This window comes from Protopterus annectens, chromosome 8.part0, assembly GCF_019279795.1.
Source record: "Protopterus annectens isolate FY-2018-M chromosome 8.part0, PAN1.0, whole genome shotgun sequence".
In the NCBI taxonomy this organism is placed as follows: Eukaryota; Metazoa; Chordata; order Ceratodontiformes; family Protopteridae; genus Protopterus; species Protopterus annectens.
This window is the reverse complement of record NC_056741.1, coordinates 35191126-35212124: the sequence shown is the minus strand read 5'-3', so window position 1 is coordinate 35212124 and position 20999 is coordinate 35191126. Positions and strand designations below refer to the sequence as shown.

Below are 20999 nucleotides of genomic sequence, written 5' to 3'. Positions count from 1 at the left end.
CAATAATGATCCTGGCACCAGTATCCACAGTGATGATATCTGCAGTGATAATATCTGCAGTAATGTCACTGATGCATATATGTACAGTGGTGATGTATGCATTAATGCCCCTGGCAACAGTATCCACAGTGATGACAACTGCAGTGATAATATCTGCAGTAATGTCCCTGATAACTGTATGTATAATAATGATGCATGCAGTAATGCCGCTGGCAACAGTATCCACAGTAATGATATCTGCTGTGATAATATCTGCAGTAATGTCCCTGATGACTGTATGTACAGTGATGCATGCAGTAATGCCCCTGGCAACAGTATCCACAGTGATGATATCTGCAGTGATAATATCTGCAGTAATGCTGCTGGAGGCAGTATCCACAGTGATGATCCGCAGTAATGCACTTAGGTTCATAGGTTCATAGGTTTATACTAGGCTATCTGCCCTAAGGCATTTATAAGCCTAGCCCAAATTTTTGTGGCTTACGCCACCCCTTATATGAAAAAATACTGTGCCCATTAGTTTGTTGTGCCTCTGTCCAGCAGTGACACAGAGATGATTCCCGGGGTAAGCCTACGATCTCCCATCCACAGGTCTAGATTTCTCTTGAACAGAGTCAGCGAGGTGCTCTGCCTCACATGGACCGGGATTTTATTCCACAGCATAGGGAGTCTCTGAGTGATAAATCTATCCCTCCAGCACGTCCTATTTATATCCGTGCTAAGGTTTAAGTCGCTTGCTCTAGTGGTTTTGGTGGATTTGGATTTTTTGAGGTGGAGCATGTCCATTAATTCGGGTTGGACATGGCCTTGTATGTCAGGCACATGTCACCTCTGAGCAGGCAGTATGCGACTGAATAGAGCTGGAGTTTCTTCAATCTGGCAGCATATGACAGATTTTGGAGTCCCTTTATCCTTTTGGTGAGGAACTTTTGGGGTCTCTCCAATTGCTGCAGATGTCGGGTGAGATACATCCCGAATGGGGCATTGTACTCGATCATTGGTCTGATAAGTGAAGAGTACAGGGGAACAATGACCTCACTAGATCTGGATGTGAATCCCTTCATGATCAGGTGGGCAATGTAGAAGGTCTTTCTAACCACTTTAGCAACGTGAGTGTCAAAAGAAAGGCCACTGTCAACCTGGGTCCCCAGGTCCCTGATAACCTCTTCTGTGCTTAGTGGATTGCCACCTATATGGTAGCTTGGGGTTACCTTGTTTTTCCGAAGGGTATAACTATACATTTTTGGCGTTTAACTTCAGGCCATGGCTCTGGCACCAGCTATCTGTTTCCGTGAGTCCCTTCTGAAGGATATCCGTGTCCGATGCACTTTCCACTATGGCGCCCAGTTTGCAGTCGTCTGCAAACTTTGTCAGCCAAAGTCCTCCCATGTTGGCCTGTACTTCTGAGAAGTAGATGCCAAACAATAGGGGCCAAGGACTGAGCCCTGTGGGACACCACTTGTGACCGGCTTGGAGTCTGACACAGCGCCAGCAACTCTAACCCTGTGGGTTCTGTCCTTAAGCCAGTTTGCAACCCATCTTGTGACATATGGGTTTACATTTAAGCTGGTAAGTTTTTCTACAATACCCGAGTGGGGTATTGTGTCGAAAGCCTTTGCAAGGTCAAGGTAGGCTGTATGGACTGCCTTTCCCTCATCAATGGCCTTGGTGACTGTTTGAAGAAGTCGACCAAGTTCAAAAGGCATGATCTTCCCTTGACAAAGCCAAACTGGGTCGGGTCCAATGTCTGCAAGTCCCTATATCTTTGTTTATGAGCTCCATTATGATCCTCTCCATAGCTTTGCAGACTAGACTTGTTAAGCTTATGGGGCGGTAATTACCAGGGTCCGTAGAGGCGCCTTTGTGGAGTGGGACCACAGTTGCCGTCGCCACTCCTTGGGCACGTATCCTGTGGTAAGGCTGAGATTAAACAGCTGCCTTATGTGCGGGTTTAATTCCTCATTTAGCTCGTGTAGCACACAGCCGGGGACACCATCCGGTCCCATTGATGCTGTGTTTTAGCTTTAGAGAGCAGCTTTCACCTGCGCATTTGAGATGTCCGGGAGGCTACACTCGGCTGGGATAGTTATCTCTCCTTTAGGGTGGGAGAGGGGGGTGAAGTTTGCACTGAACCTGTCTGCCAGTATGTTGGCAATGTCTGTGGGTTCAGTGATTTTGTATCATTTTGGACTAATTCTGAGCATATCTGGGAGTTTCCACCCAGGTTCCTAACATAGCTGAAAAAGGCCTTATGAATGTCCTTTGAATCCATGGCAATTTTTCTCTCAAAATTGGCCTTAGTTGATTTTATGAGTGCTCGTATTTTTTTACTAATAATGATCAGGGGTGACTTCCCTTTTATGGATTTTGTTCTATCATGTAATAGCTTTCTCCTCTTATTGTAAAGTTTGTTAATGGCTGGGGTCCACCAGACTGGATGTTTGCCCTTTGTGGAAAGAGTCTTGGTTTTATTTGGGATTGCCTGATCCATGCAGTCCTGGAGGTGTTCATAGAAGGCATTTGTAAGGGCTTCATAGCTTGGGTTATGGTTTCCTCTGGCTCAGGGGCCTTGAAGGATACCACACCAGTCTTGAGTAGTGTGAAGTTTGCTTTAGAAAAGTTCTTCACTATGGTCTTTTTGTTTGGGGTGGGGCGGGATGTGGATTTCCAGTGAGATTAGTTTATGATCAGATCTCACCAATGAGGGATATACTTCCGGTGTGGAGCATTTTGTCCCCATGTTTGTGACAATGAGATCTAGTATATTTTCTCCTCTCGTGGGAACAGTGACTAGCTGTTCCATGGCATTTGAATTTATGAACTCCAGGAACCATTGGGCTAGAAAGTTAGGGCTTGAGTAATGTTCCCAGTCTATATTCGGGTAGTCTATATTCACTTGGTGATGATATCTACAGTAATGCTGCTGGAGGCAGTATCCACAGTGATGATCTGCAGTAATGCACTTGGTGACGGTATCTACACTGATTATATCTGCAGTAGTGTCCCGAGTAGGGTCTACTTCACTTGACCTAAAACTCATTTGACTGACACCCATTTGACCGACACCCAATTGACCTAAATTTCATTTGACTGACAACTCATTTCACTGACTCCCATTTCACTGACATTTACGAGATAGACTTGTTGTGGGTTTTCCTTCACCTGTGATTTGCTTGTGATAAAAAGAATTACTGTAACTTACAGTGCTGAATTCCGATAGTCATGTAGAAATGAATGTTGTAGTGCTTCTAAATGGGGGTTGTCTCGTTACATTTTTAGGGGAAGTATCTAAAGTAATTTGGTGAATGTTTTGTTGCTTCCCAGTAGTAGTGGCAGCGTGCAGAGTACTGTAAGGCAAGTTAAAGATATATGCCCTTTACCCCACTGTAGTGGAATTCTGGAGTTAGTATATATACTTAAGGGGGTGGGGGCATAGCCCTACACCTAGTTTGGTTCTACATTGTCCCTTTTCTGTTAAGAGGGTAAAACATAAGTAGTTTTTAAGTTCTTGAAAAAAGGGTTAGTTATTGGTGTTGTAGATGTGCTTGTCTATGGTTTAAGATTTAGTATGTTAAAATTCAGCATTGTAAGCTGTTGGTGAAATGGGAGTCAGTCAAATGAGTTGTCAGTCAAATGAGATTTAGGTCAATTGTGTGTCAGTGAAATGGGTGTCAGTCAAATGAGTTTTAGGTCAAGTGAAGTAGATTCCCCCTGGTGACAGTATCTACAGTGGTGATATATGCAGTGATAATATCTAGAGCAATGTCTCTCATAACAGTATCTACAGTGATGACATATGCAGTAATAATGATATCTGCAGTGATAATATCTGCTGTAATGCCTCTGGTGACAGTATTTACAGTGGTAATATCTGCAGTGATACCTCTGGCAATGGTGATATATGCAGTGATAATATCTATAGTAATGCTTCTGGTGACAGTATCTACAGTGATGACATCTTCAGTGATAATATCTTCAGTAATGCCTCTGGTGACAGTATCTACAATGATAGTATCTGCAGTGATACCTCTGGAAATGATGATATATGCAGTGATAATATCTGTAGTAATGCATCTGGTGACAGTATCTACAGTGATGATATCTGCAGTGATACCTCTGGCAATGATGATATATGCAGTGATAATATCTGTAGTAATGTGTCTGGTGACAGTATCTACAGTGATGATATCTGCAGTGATACCTCTGGCAATGATGATATATGCAGTGATAATATCTGTAGTAATACGTCTGGTGACAGTATCTACAGTGATGATATCTGCAGTGATAATATCTATAGTTATGCCCTTGGTGAGATGACATATGCATTGATAATTTCTGCAGTAATGCCCTTGGTGACAGTATCTACAGTGAGTATATTTGCGGGGATGTCCCTGATGACTGTATGTACAGTGATGATGCATGCAGTAATGCCCCTGGCAACAGTATCCACAGTGATGATATCTGCAGTGATACTATCTGCAGTAATGTCCCTGATGACTGTATGTACAGTGATGATGCATGTAGTAATGCCCCTGTTAACAGTATCCACAGTGATGATATCTGCAGTGATAATATCTACAGTAATATCCCTGATGACTGTATGTACAGTGATGATGCATGCAGTAATGCCGCTGGCAACAGTATCCACAGTGGTGATATCTGCAGTGATAATATCTGCAGTAAAGTCCCTGATGACTGTATGTACAGTGATGACGTATGCAGTAATGCCCCTGGCAACAGTATCCATGGTGATGACATCTGCTGTGATAATATCTGCAGTAATGTCCCTGATGACTGTATGTACAATGATGATGCATGCAGTAATGCCCCTGGCAACAGTATCTACAGTGATGATATCTGCAGTGATAATATCTGCAGTAATGTCCCTGATGACTGAATGCACAATGATGATGCATGCAGTAATGCCCCTGGCAACAGTCTCCACAGTGATGATATCTGCAGTGATAATATCTGCAGTAATGCTGCTGGAGGCAGTATCCACAGTGATGATCCACAGCAATGCACTTGGTGACGATATCTACAGTAATGCTGCTGGAGGCAGTATCCACAGTGATGATCTGCAGTAATGCACTTGGTGACGGTATCTAAACTGATAATGTCTGCAGTAGTGTCCCTGGTGGGGTCTACTTCACTTGACCTAAAACTCGTTTGACCGACACCCAATTGACCTATATTTCATTTGACTGACAACTCATTTCACTGACTCCCATTTCACTGACATTTACGAGATAGACTTGTTGTGGGTTTTCCTTCACCTGTGATTTGCTTGTGGTAAAAAGAATTACTGTAACTTACAGTGCTGAATTCCGATAGTCATGTAGAAATGAATGTTGTAGTGCTTCTAAATGTGGGTTTGTCTCGTTACATTTTTAGGGAAAGTATCTAAAGTAATTTGGGGAATGTTTTGTTGCTTTCCAGTAGTAGTGGCAGGTGCAGAGTACTTTAAGGCAAGTTAAAGATATATGCCCTTTACCCAACTGTAGTGGAGTCCTGGAGTTAGTATCTATAATTAGGGGGATGGGGGCATAGCCCTACACCTAGTTTGGTTCTACATTGCCCCTTTTCTGTTAAGATGGTAAGTAAGTAAGTAGTTTTTAAGTTCTGGAAAAAATGGTTAGTTATTGGTGTTGTAGGTGTGCTTGTCTATGGTTTAAGATTTAGTATGTTGAAATTCAGCATTGTAAGCTGTTGGTGAAATAGGGGTCAGTCAAATGAGTTGTCAGTGCCTCTGGTCACAGTATTAAAGTGATACTATATACAGTAATGCCCCTGGAGACAGTAGCTACAGTGATGATATCTGCAGTAATGTCCCTGGAGAGTGATGACATATGTAGTGATAATATCTACAGTAATGCACCTGCAGGCAGTATCTACAGTGATTATATCTGCAGTGATACCTCTGGCAATGATGATAATGCAGTGATAATAGCTACAGTAATGTGTCTGGTGACATTATCTACAGTGATAATATCTGCAGTAATGTCTCTGGTGGCAGTATCTACAGTGATAATATCTACAGTAATAACTCTGGTCACAGTATCTACAGTGATGACATCTGCAGTGATACCTCTGGTCACAGTATCTACAGTGATAATATCTGCAGTAAAGCTCCAGGAGGCAGTATCTATGGTGATGATATATGCAGTGATGACCCTGGAGACATTATATACAGTGATAATATCTGCAGTGATACCTCTGGTCAAAGTATCTACAGTGATACTATCTGCAGTAAAGCTCCTGGAGGCAGTATCTATTGTGATGATATATGCAGTGATGCCCCTGGAGACAGTATTTACAGTGATGATATCTGCAGTGATAATATCTGCAGTAACACTTCTGGTCACAGTATCTACAGTGATAATATCTGCAGTGATAATATCTGCAGTAATGCCTCTGGTGACAGTACCTACAGTGATAATATCTGCAGTGATACCTCTGGTCACAGTATCTACAATGATGATATCTGCAGTGATACTTCTGGTCACAGTATCTACAGTGATAATATCTGCAGTAAAGCTCCTGGAGGCAGTATCTATGGTGATGGTATATGTAGTGATGCCCCTGGAGACATTATCTACAGTGATAATATCTGCAGTGATACCTCTGGTCACAGTATCTACAGTGATACTATCTGCAGTAAGGCTCCTGGAGTCAGTATCTATGGAGATGATATATGCAGTGATGCCCCTGGCGACAGTATCTACAGTGATAATATCTTCAGTAAAGCTCCTGGAGGCAGTATCTATGGTGATGGCATATGCAGTGATGCCCCTGGAGATAGTATCTTCAATGATGATATCTGCAGTGATAATATCTGCAGTAACGCTTCTGGTCACAATATGTACAGTGATAATATCTGCAGTGATACCTCTGGCAATTATGATATATACAGTGATACTATCTATAGTAATGCGTCTGGTGACAGTATCTACAGTGATGATATCTGCAGTGATACCTCTGGCAATGATATATGCAGTGATAATATCTGTAGTAATGTGTCTGGTGACAGTATCTACAGTGATGATATATGTAGTAATGCCCTAGGAGACAGTATCTACAGTGATAATATATGCAGTAAAGCTCCTGGAGACAGTATCTATGGTGATGATATATGCAGTGATGTCCCTGGAGACAGTATCTACAGTGATAATATCTGCAGTGATACCTCTGGTCACAGTATCTACAGTGATACTATCTGCAGTAAAGCTCCTGGAGGCAGGATCTATGGTGATGATATATGTAGTGATGACCTTGTAGACAGTATCTACAGTGATAATATCTGCAGTAAAGCTCCTGGAGGCAGTATCTATGGTGATGATATATGCAGTGATGCCCCTGGAGACAGTATCTACAGTGATGATATCTGCAGTGATAATATCTGCAGTAATGCCTGTGGTCATAGTATGTACAGTGATAATATCTGCAGTGATACTTCTGGCAATTATGATATATGCTGTGATAATATCTATAGTAATGCATCTGGTGACAGTATCTACAGTGATGACATCTGCAGTGATACCTCTGGCAATGATGATATATGCAGTGATAATATCTGTAGTAATGTGTCTAGTGACAGTATCTACAGTGATGATATCTGCAGTGATACCTCTGGTCACAGTATCTACAGTGATACTATTCACAGTAAAGCTCCTGGAGGTAGTATCTATGTGATGATATATGCAGTAATGCCCTTGGAGACAGTATCTACAGTGATAATATCTTCAGTACAGTTCCTGGAGGCAGTATCTATGGTGATGATATATGCAGTGATGTCCCTGCAGACTATATCTTACAGTGATGATATCTGCAGTGATAATATCTGCAGTGATACATCCAGCAATTTTTATATATGCAGTGATAATATCTATAGTAATGCATCTGGTGACAGTACCTGCAGTGATGACATCTGCAGTGATACCTCTGTCAATGATGATAAATGCAGTGATAATTTCTGTAGTAATGTGTCTGATGACAGTATCTGCAGTGATGATATCTGCAGTAATGGACTTTGAGGCAGTATCTATGGTGATGATATATGCAGTGATGCCCCTGAAGACAGTATCTACAGTGGTGATATATGTAGTAATGCCCTAGGATACAGTATCTACAGTGATAATATCTGCAGTGATACCTCTGGTCACAGTATCTACAGTGGTACTATCTGCAGTAAAGCTCCTGGAGGCAGTATCTATGGTGATGATATATGTAGTGATGCCCCTGAGACAGTAATTACAGTGATAATATCTGCAGTGATTCCTCTGGTCACAGTATCTACAGTGATACTATCTGCAGTAAACATCCTGGAGGCAGTATCTATGGTGATAATATATGCAGTGATACCCCTGGAGACAGTATCTACAGTGATGATATCTGCAGTGATAATATCTGCAGTAACGCTTCTGGTCACAGTACCTACAGTGATAATATCTGCAGTAAAGCTCCTGTAGGCAGTATCTATGGTGATGATATATGCAGTGACATCCTTGGAGACAGTATCTACAGTGATAATATCTGCAGTAAAGCTCCTGGAGACAGTATCTATGGTGATGATATATGCACTGATGCCCCTGGAGACAGTATCTACAATGATGATATCTGCAGTGATAATATCTGCAGTAACGCTTCAGGTCACAGTATCTACAGTGATAATATATGCAGTGATACCTCTGGCAATTATGATATATACAGTGATAATATCTATAGTAATGCGTCTGGTGACAGCATCTACTGTGATGATATCTGCAGTGAGACCTCTGGCAATGATGATATATGCAGTGATAATATCTCTAGTAATGTGTGTGGTGACAGTATCTACAGTGATGATATATGTAGTAATGCCCTAGGAGACAGTATCTACAGTGATAATATCTGCAGTAAAGTTCCTGGAGGCAGTATCTATGGTGATGATATATGTAGTGATGCCCCTGGAGACAGTATCTACACTGATAATATCTGCAGTGATACCTCTGGTCACAGTATCTACAGTGATACTATCTGCAGTAAAGTTCCTGGAGGCAGTATCTATGGTGATGATATATGCAGTAAAGCTCCAGGAGGCAGTATCTATGGTGATGATATATGCAGTGATGCCCCTGGAGACAGGATCTACAGTGATTATATCTGCAGTGATAATATCTGAAGTAACGCCTCTGGTCACTGTATGTACAGTGATAATATCTGCAGTGATTCCTCTGGCAATCATGATATATGCAGTGATAATATCTGTAGTAATGTGTCTGGTGACAGCATCTACAGTGATGGTATCTGCAGTCATACCTCTGGTCACAGTATCTACAGTGATACTATCTGCAGTAAAGCTCCTAGAGGCAGTATCTATGGTGATGATATATGCAGTGATGCCCCTGGAGACAGTATCTACAGTGATAATATTTGCAGTACAGCTCCTGGAGGCAGTATCTATGGTGATGATATATTCAGTGATGACCCTGGAGACAGTACCTACAGTGATGATATCTGCAGTAACGCCTCTGGTCACAGTATCTACAGTGATAATATCTGCAGTGATACCTCTGGCAATTCTGATATATACAGTGATATCTATAGTAATGTGTCTGGTGACAATATCTATAGTGATGACATCTGCAGTGATACCTCTGGCAATGATGATATATGCAATGATAATATCTGTAGTAATGTGTCTGATGATAGTATCTACAGTGATGATATGTGTAGTAATGCCCTAGGAGACAGTATCTACAGTGATAATATCTGCAGTAAAGCTCCTGGAGGTAGTATCTATGGTGATGATATATGCAATAATGCCCTTGGAGACAGTATCTACAGTGATAATATCTTCAGTACAGCTCCTGGATGCAGTATCTATGGTGATGATATATGCAGTGATGCCCCTGCAGACAATATCTTACAGTGATGATACCTGCAGTAACGCCTCTGGTCACAGTATCTATATTGATAATATCTGCAGTGATACATCCGGCAATTATTATATATGCAGTGATAATATCTATAGTAATGCATCTGGTGACAGTATCTACAGTGATGACATCTGCAGTGATACCTCTGTCAATGATGATATATGCAGTGATAATTTCTGTAGTATTGTGTCTGGTGACAGTATCTGCAGTGATGATATCTGTAGTAATGGACTTGGAGGCAGTATCTATGGTGATGATATATGCAGTGATGCCCCTGAAGACAGTATCTACAGTGATGATATATGTAGTAATGCCCTAGGATACAGTATCTACAGTGATAATATCTGCAGTGAAACCTCTGGTCACAGTATCTACAGTAATGCTATCTGCAGTAAAGCTCCTGGAGGCAGTATCTATGGTGATGATATATGCAGTGATGCCCCTGGAGACAGTATCTACAGTGATAATTTCTGCAGTAAAGCTCCTGGAGGCAGTATCTATGGTGATGATATATGTAGTGATGCCCCTTGAGACAGTATTTACAGTGATAATATCTGCAGTGATACCTCTCGTCACAGTATCTACAGTGATACTATCTGCAGTAAAGCTCCTGGAGCCAGTATCTATGGTGATAATATATGCATTGATACCCCTGGAGACAGTATCTACAGTGATGATATCTGCAGTGATATTATCTGCAGTAACGCTTCTGGTCACAGTATATACAGTGATAATATCTGCAGTGATAATATCTGCAGTAAAGCCTCTGGTCACAGTATCTACAGTGATAATATCTGAAGTGATACCTCTGGTCACAGTATCTACAGTGATGATATCTTCAGTGATACTTCTGGTCACAGTATCTACAGTGATAATATCTGCAGTAAAGCTCCCGAAAACAGTATCGATGGTGATGATATATGCAGTGATGCCCCTGGAGACAGTATCTACAATGATGATATCTGCAGTGATAATATCTGCAGTAACGCTTCAGGTCACAGTATCTACAGTAATAATATCTGCAGTGATCCCTCTGCAATTATGATATATACAGTGATAATATCTATAGTAATGCGTCTGGTGACAGCATCTACATTGATGATATCTGCAGTGATACCTTTGGCAATGATGATATATGCAGTGATAATATCTGTAGTAATGTGTCTGGTGACAGTATCTACACTGATGATATATGTAGTAATGCCCTAGGAGACAGTATCTACAGTGATAATATCTGCAGTAAAGCTCCTGGAGGCAGTATCTATGGTGATGATATATGTAGTGATGCCCCTGGAGACAGTATCTACACTGATAATATCTGCAGTGATACCTCTGGTCACAGTATCTACAGTGATACTATCTGCAGTAAAGTTCCTGGAGGCAGTATCTATGGTGATGATATATGCAGTAAAGCTCCACGAGGCAGTATCTATGGTGATGATATATGCAGTAATGCCCCTGGAGACAGTATCTACAGTGTTTATATCTGCAGTGATAATATCTGCAGTAACGCCTCTGGTCACAGTACGTACAGTGATAATATCTGCAGTGATTCCTCTGGCAATGATGCTATATGCAGTGATAATATCTGTAGTAATGTGTCTGGTGACAGCATCTTCTTCTTCTTCTTTCAGCTTTTTCCGGTTAGGGGTTGCCACAGCGGATCATCTGTCCACTCATGATTGGCAGTGGAGTTTTACGGTGTCGAGTTGCCAGCCCGGTGCCCAACCTTCCACAGAAGGCACACACACACACACACACACACACACACACACACACACACACACACACACACACACACACACACACACACACACACACACACACACTCACATCTAGTGTCAATTTAGAGTGTCCAATCCTCCTACTGCATGTCTTTGGGATGTGGGAGGAAACCGGAGCACCCAGAAGAAACCCACCTGACCACAGGGAGAACATGCAGACTCCCCACAGAAGGCACCCAAGCTGAGAATCGAACCAGAGAACCTCTTGCTGTGAGGCGGCAACACTAACCGCTGCATCACCATGGCCGCCCTGTCTGGTGACAGCATCTACAGTGATGATATCTGCAGTCATACCTCTGGTCACAGTATCTACAGTGATACTATCTGCAGTAAAGCTCCTGGAGGCAGTATCTATGGTGATGATATATGCAGTGATGCCCCTGGAGACAGTATCTACAGTGACAATATCTGCAGTACAGCTCCTGGAGGCAGTATCTATGGTGATGATATATTCAGTGATGACCCTGGAGACAGTATCTACAGTGATGATATCTGCAGTGATAATATCTGCAGTAACGCCTCTGGTCACAGTATCTACAGTGATAATATCTGCAGTGATACCTCTGGCAATTATGATATATACAGTGATATCTATAGTAATGCGTCTGGTGACAGTATCTACACTGATGATATCTGCAGTGATACCTCTTGCAATGATGATATATGCAGTGATAATATGTGTAGTAATGTGTCTTGCGACAGTATCTACAGTGATGATATATGTAGTAAAACTCCTGGAGACAGTATCTATGGTGATGATATATATAGTGATGCCCCTGGAGACAGTATCTACAGTGATAATATCTGCAGTGATACCTCTGGTCACAGTATCTACAGTGATGCTATCTGCAGTAAAGCTCCTGGAGGCAGTATCTATGGTGATGATATATGCAGTGATGCCCCTGGAGACAATATCTACAGTGATGATATCTGCAGTGATAATATCTGCAGTAACACCTCTGGTCACAGTATGTGCAGTGATAATATCTGCAGTGATACCTCTGGCAATTATGATATATGCAGTGATAATATCTATAGTAATGCATCTGATGACAGCATCTACAGTGATGACATCTGTTGTGATACCTCTGGCAATGATGATATATGCAGTGATAATATCTGTAGTAATGTGTCTGGTGACAGTATCTACAGTGATGATATCTGCAGTCATACCTCTGGTCACAGTATCTACAGTGATACTATCAGCAGTAAAGCTCCTGGAGGCAGTATCTATGGTGATGATATATGCAGTGATGCTCCTGGAGATGGTATCTACAGTGATAATATCTGCAGTACAGCTCCTGGAGGCAGTATCTATGGTGATGTTATATGCAGTGATTCCCCTGGAGACAGTATCTACAGTGATGATATCTGCAGTGATAATATCTGCAGTAATGCCTCTGGTCACAGTATCTACAGTGATAATATCTGCAGTGATACCTCTGGCAATTATGATATATACAGTGATACTATCTATAGTAATGCGTCTGGTGACAGTATCTACAGTGATGACATCTGCAGTGATACCTATGGCAATGATGATATATGTAGAGATAATATCTGTAGTAATGTGTCTGGTGACAGTATCTACCATGATTATATCTGCAGTAATGGACTTGGAGGCAGTATCTATGGTGATGATATATGCAGTGATGCCCCTGAAGACAGTATCTACAGTGATGATATATGCAGTAATGCCCGAGGAGACAGTATCTACAGTGATAATATCTGCAGTGATACCTCTGGTCACAGTATCTACAGTGATACTATCTGCAGTAAAGCTCCTGGAGGCAGTATCTATGGTGATGATATATGCAGTGATGCCCCTGAAGACAGTATCTACAGTGATAATATCTGCAGTAAAGCTCCTGGAGGCAGTATCTATGGTGATGATATATGTAGTGATACCCCTGGAGACAGTATCTACAGTGATAATATCTGCAGTGATACCTCTGGTCACAGTATCTACAGTGTTAATATCTGCAGTAAAGCTCCTGGAGGTAGTATCTGTGGTGATGATATATGCAGTGATGCCCCTGGAGAAAGTATCTACAGTGTTAATATCTGCAGTAAAGCTCCTGGAGGTAGTATCTGTGGTGATGATATATGCAGTGATGCCCCTGGAGACAGTATCTACAGTGATGATATATGCAGTGATGCTCCTGATGACAGTATCTACAGTGATGATATATGCAGTAATGCCCATGGAGGCAGTATCTATGGTGATGATATATGCAGTGATACCTCTGATGACAGTATATAAAGTGATGATATATGCAGTGATGCCCCTGGAGACAGTATCTACAGTGATGATATATGCAGTGACGCTCCTGATGACAGTATCTACAGTGATGATATATGCAGTAATGCCCGTGGAGGCAGTATCTATGGTGGCAATGTAAAAACATAAGAAGGTGCACCATAGGCCAAAATCTTGATAAAGATGAATCTCCAGTAGATAAAACACAGGTTTATTAGTATAAAAACATGAACAAACTGCAGTATGGTAAGCGCTTTCGCGTTATAACTAACGCTTCATCAGACATCAAAGCAGCTTGAAAACCATCTGTTTAAATAGAAATCACACACAGATCATGTGCTTACACTGACAAATCAGAATAAGAACAGTAAAAGCACAAAATACAAATATTATAAAATCCTAAAAACACATATTAGTGCCTTATGGGTCTGTTATTAAAAAAGTTTCAAGGACTGATCCATCATATATAACAAAATAATATAGTTATTATGCAATCTTGAAACCCATTCTAGTGCCTAAGAGGTCTATTAGCTAAAAAAGGTTTAAGGGCTAATCTATACTGCAGTTTGTTCATGTTTTTATACCAATAAACCTGTGTTTTATCTACTGGAGATTCATCTTTATCAAGATTTTGGCCTATGGTGCACCTTCTTATGTTTTTACATTGCTGCTTTTATCTTATTTGAAGGTGCTTTACCCAGCAAGAGTTCTTTTTTTCATAGCAGTATCTATGGTGATGATATATGCAGTGATGCCCCTGATGACAGTATCTACAGTGATGATATATGCAGTAATGCCCGTGGAGGCAGTATCTATGGTGATGATATATGCAGTGATGCCCCTGGAGACAGTATCTACAGTGATGATATATGCAGTGATGCCCTTGATGACAGTATCTAAATTGATGATATATGCAGTAATGCCCCTGATGACAGTATCTATGGTGATGATATATGCAGTGATGCCCCTGATGACAGTATCTACAGTGATGGTATATGCAGTAATGCTCTTGGTGATATTATCTGCAGTAATGCGTCTGATAACATTATCTGGTGGGATATTTGGGGTTAGCACCTGTCCATCTTTACACAGGACAGTCTCTATTAGGGCAGTTGTATCCTTAAATAATAATAATAATAATATATATATATATATATATATATATAATGAAAATGGTGAATGTCCTGAGATTTTAGGACAAAATACATTTTATATCTTTCTTCTAACTGTTACATAAAACCCTTACTTTCTTACATTGTATCTGGACCACTTTAATATGATAAGAAGCACTATAAACAACTCAAATTAAGCTCTTATTTTGGCAAAGTGAAGTCAGCTTCTTTGTACTCATTGTGGGTATGGTCTGTCCTGAAAAAAAATCTCATTTTTCTGAAGAAAATGTACCACTTTGGTCATCTGAACAGGCGGCAACCTTAGCGATACTTTTGATGATGCTAACCTGCAATGATTTCCTTCAGAACATTATATGCAGCAATGTCCTAGTAATCCTATCTGCAGTTACTGCTCAGGTACTGTTATTTGTTGTATGGTGCCTCTAAAGATATTATTGGAAATTACATACTAATTAAATTTTCTATTGTACTCCCCCTGAAAATGATGGTATCTGTGCTGAGGTGCTAGTTGCTGTATATTTAATGAAGACCAAAGTCCACACTCACTAATTCCTTGAAGCTCCGTGAAAAACTTAACCATAAACTCCATCTTGGCCTTGAGATGAGAACAACATATTGCTTATCATGTGACCTATGCAGCTATTTTTAGTTCAACATTGCTTTCTCTCCAGCTTTACTTCCTGTTTCATCTGCTCTGTCTTCCCTTCCTTGTGCCTCTGTACTTAATTAAGCACAGTTATTTAGAGAAAAACAAAAGCATATGTCAACAGCATAACCAGTCAGAAACAATACATAAAATGGAGCTTGTTGGTGCAAAAGACATTGAAACAGATACATAAAGAGAAATCAACAGATGCCCTGCAACTTAATCAGCATGCATTTCATGAAGAAGTATTAAACTCTAATGTCTGTCATAATAAACTGCCTCCAATCCTCAGTGATTAAAAAAACACAAGGGATGGAGCAAAATATGAGGCAAATCAGAGATGCTTAGCAAAACCAAGGATAGGTGAAAGCTCTGACAAGAGTTCTGAAAAAATATATTCAGTCTCGGAGCATCAATAAGCAGACCTGCTAAACATGTCTGGTGTGTGACTCTGTAAAGCTTTTTTTCTGTTAATACAGAAGGTACTAACAGCACAGACAGACAAATGAAATACTTCAGAAATGACAGTTAATTCCTGGACATTGTGAAAATAAAACCAGAGAGGAAGAACTCTCTATTTCAGTCTAATTTAGCCTCTGCAAGTGAACAATAACAAGGCTTTGGACAACTGGTCTTGTGGTATACTTTGCCAAGTGGTGTGTCAGCTTTGTTCTTGCACAACAGTAGAACATTTCTAGCAAAAGTTCTGAGAAAAGAGATAATATGATCAAGGTTTAGTAATATGACTGAAGATTCTAGACAGAATGCATTCATCCAACTACAAAAGCAGTCTGTGTTACATTGACAGAGTTATTCTCTCTCTCCACTAACAATGGCTTCATGACCAGATTGTGGTCTGCGATACTGTGATCCATTGCAAGCCCATGAATAAAGAATAGCATATAACTGCCAAGAAGTACTTAGAAATTTGGTACTCATTTGTACGATAGACAAGTAAAGCTACTGAGAGAAAAAGAGTACTTATGCAAGGTCTATTCTCCATAGAAGATAAGACAGACAATAGTAATATGAAGGAAACTCTTACCTATACATCCCTTCTGGTTCAATGGCAAGGAGGCAAAGCATCAAACTGGGGAACCTGTAACCAGCATTTAAACAGTGCCCTTGTGTTCAGAAGTCTAGTTGGGCACTTTTGGGGACATACACCAAAGGGTTAGAGAACTGCAACATATCCTTAAGGGGAACAATATAAGGATTGCATGTACTTGTTTGCTTCTGAAGAAATGACTCATGGTCTCAAGATACCACAGGAACACCTCCCCTTAACCTTGAAGGCCTCAATGAATGTAAAAATATGAGTACATTAGTGTGAAAACTGGTGAGTACATTGACAAGCAGACTTTATATGAGGTGTTATTGCACAACTGTGGTGTGCTGTGAGCATGAGCTCATAAAGTTTCTGACATTTGGCATATTGTAAGCTGTGAACACCTTCCCAGATTCCTCCTCCTACCTGTTGTTTGACATGATTTAGATGTACCCACCCACTCAACAAACAGTCCTTGATAGCAGTTTGGGAGACACTGAATAAGCACACCAAGTGAAAGGCTCTCTAGCAGTGTGGACCACAATCTCACTTAAGCCAAGGCAGCAGAAAAGGTGTCAAGTGATAGGTCAGTAGACTTCCAGCCATAACGTTTATCATACAGAGCTTGTTCATTCATTCATATATTCTTACTAAGCTAACTGCCCTTACAAGCCATTTTAAGCTTAGCAAATTATCCCTTGTGAGACTCAAACCCTGCACTTTGTGTTTGTAAGGCAAACACCTTAACCATTAGACCACCCTTACAACATCACAAAGAGTGTGGGGCACATGTCCTGAGACATAACTAAAGCCGGATGGTGGTAGATTACAGGGAAGAACACAAGAGACATTTCTTCACTGAGCAGGTGGTTGTACCTTCAAAATGACTTCCTAAGGAGCTTTGTGATATGAATGTTTCATTTAATAAGGCAAGATTTGGGAAACCTTCGTGCTTATGGTCACCCAAGTAGGGGTTAGGATGGTGTGAATTCTATCTGCTGACCAGAAAAATAAATCAGAAGGAATGAAAGAAAGAAAAAATACATTTATTTATTTACTGACATTTGAAAGAAAAGTAAAATCACATGAGATGAGCTAGCCTGCTTCAGTGATCACTTGCATGAAATGAGAATAGGAAAGTTGGCAAATAGCTGAAATGACTATAAATACGGACAAAAGTGTATAGTCATCGTTTGATATTAAAATACATTTGTTTCCATTTGTATTTTGTACAGACTTTCCAGTATTACTTTCCTTGCTTGCACAGCTCTAGTATTGACTCATTTATTTATGCTGCATATTATGACCTCATTTTCTAATATGATATGTCACAACCTATTTGAAACTCAAAGGCAGATTCTATCCTTTTATTCCCACTCGTTTGGCCAAGACTTAAGCAAGGGGTAAAAAAACACCTCTCCGTGGATGAATTTGCAAAACTGCAGACTTTGGAGAAACTTGGTTCACATGAGCAGAAGGAGAGCAGTGGAGGCCAGCAGCTTCCAGAGAGATTGTAAGATGGAGACAGGATCAGCCATACAGATAAACAGGATGGGGTGGGGGAGTTGCAAAAACAAGGAAGAGGATAGGTGGTAAAATGCCGAATACATGAGTCTGTATTGCATCTTAGGGCAAGGAGTGCAGAAGCAGGTGGTGTGTGTGTGTGTGTGTGTGTGTGTGTGTGTGTGTGTGTGTGTGTGTGTGTGTGTGTGTGTGTGTGTGTGTGTGTGTAAGTTGGAAATTCTGTATCTCTGACAACAAGGAATGGGATACACAGAAGGCAGGGGCAAGGTAAAATGTGTGCAGTAGTACAGCAGGATGTCAGGACAGGAAGCAATAAGACAGAGTTTAAATGTGAAGCATTATGGGAACTGGGAAATTGTCAGAAAACATTAGCTAAAAGGAGATATGATGATGCCCCACAAAATGGAGTAGTTACACTGAGAGACTCAGTTCCGTGAAATAGGGAAGCCTCAAATGACTACCCTGAAAAGCTCAAACCAAAATAGTTCCATGAGATAGGGAAGCCTCAAATGACTACCCTGAAAAGCTCAAACCAAAATCCACACAATTAAAAAGTTTTAACTCTGCATAGAAATCAACTAATTTAAATGGATGGAGGGACTATTTTATATTAAAATATATATAAGAAAACATAATAATTGCATGCAAACTACTAAATGTTAAATTCAAATTGTAAAAAATAAATAGATACATAAAATGCAGGTGCCCATTTAGTACCAATTTTGTGAATGCAATGAGGCAATTTGTGTGTGTGTGTGTGTGTGTGTGTGTGTGTGTGTGTGTGTGTGTGTGTGTGTGTGTGCACGTGATATAGATATTTCATATCATTTGGGCTCGTCCCTGACAACATCCCTGGGTATGTAATAATATCTGTATCATGCACACTCGCTTATTGCATATGTGTGAGTGTGTGCGTGTGTCTATGTATATCAATCTGTGCAGACAGATAGATATCTGTATATACATATAAATAAGGATCTATGGTATTACCATATGTACACATTTAATCGAGAGCTCATGCATTGAACTCAAAGCACTGAATCCCAATCCATCAAATGTAACACCATAGACACATTATACCTACAGAAACATGTACACACATGCAACACACACACACACACACACACACGCACACACACGCACACACACACACACACACACACACACACACACACACACACACACACACACACACACACACACAAACCTTTGCATAAAAAAACGTGATCTACCAAAATAAACAAAACTGTATTGTACTGTGAGAAATGTCCAAAAAATAAAAGGGAAAAAGATAACAGCTTTATCACAGATGGACAAGCCCAACACACTGCTGAACCATTAAGTATACCAACTCTGAGATCACTCAACAGTGGAGAAAGCAGCAACATTGTAATCCTCACTGTACCACTATCTTCATATACATAAGAAAGCAGCAACATTGTAATCCTCACTGTACCACTATCTTCATATACATAAGAAAGCAGCAACATTGTAATCCTCACTGTAGCACTATCTTCATATACATAACGCAACCCACTTCTGTGAAACAGTGCAACATTCAACAGAGTGAATGATTTCCATACATAATACTCAACCACGTGTGTGTGTGTGTGTGTGTGTGTGTGTGTGTGTGTATGTGTGTGTGTGTGCATGCATGTGCATGTACACATGTGTATGTATTTTATATGTGCTTGTTTGCAGTATATATATATATATATATATATATATATATATATATATATATATATATATATATGCAAATGAGTATGCATATAATAACACTTATTTGTATATTTGTTACTGTGTGTGCCTGATGTATTCTTTTAGTAGTCTCTCACCTTTCCCACCTGGAATTTTCCTGGACCTTCAAAAGATCCACGTTGCCATCCTTTTACTGTTTCTCATGTCTATCTGCTAGCTCCAATACCTGTAATAAGAATGCTACCAATACTTTGGCAATCATACATGGATATGTGATGCTTTTTGTTTCTCAGGCACGTCCTGGCCCTAGCAATCTGTCTAAAGAAAGCAAGGGCTGATGCATTTGTGTTTTATTTCAGAACAGAGGTAAAACAAGTAAATCATTCTAAAACATACCAGAGGATACAGAGCCATGAAAAAAAAAAGTTGCTAACTTTTATGTGGTCTTTTACGATCCCCAAAACTCTGAACCCCTTAACAGCATACCAATGCAGTATCATGTGCTTTACAATTTTAGACAGAAATATTTTGCACAAAAGCAACCTTAATGTGGCCACCCGAAAGGCAGTTATGAAAAAATGGCATCTAGTAACCTAAAATGTGATAACATATAAGCTAAAATAGATATAACTGTATGAAAAGCATGAGCGACTTCAATAATTTCCACCCTGTAATGCATTAGATGAAAAGTGGCATTGGGGAGAAAATAGGAACTTTAAATAGTTTTATACAAGTGCAAAGGGTTAACTCCTTTGAAGAAAAATTGTTAGTCAGTTTAACAACGTAATTTCAGAAAATGGCAGGGACTGCAGGGTTACTGTTATAAAGTACGGTGGCAGTTTAATCCCGATAGTATTAAGACTATGAGCTGTTAGAAAGTTTCATTTTGTAGTCCTAGGTTTGAATCCCTCATCCTCCATCTGCTTAAAGTGTGATTTTGAACAATGCACTTAATGAGATAATGCTCCAAGGTCACTTCTTGCCTA

General features: G+C 40.3%; 1 protein-coding gene across 1 annotated transcript in view; it reads right to left on the bottom strand.

The window, feature by feature from the left end:
* The window catches only part of LOC122808627 (PILR alpha associated neural protein), a 718070-nt gene that overhangs the window by 281488 nt on the left and 415583 nt on the right, over positions 1–20999 (bottom strand). The window lies entirely within an intron of this gene.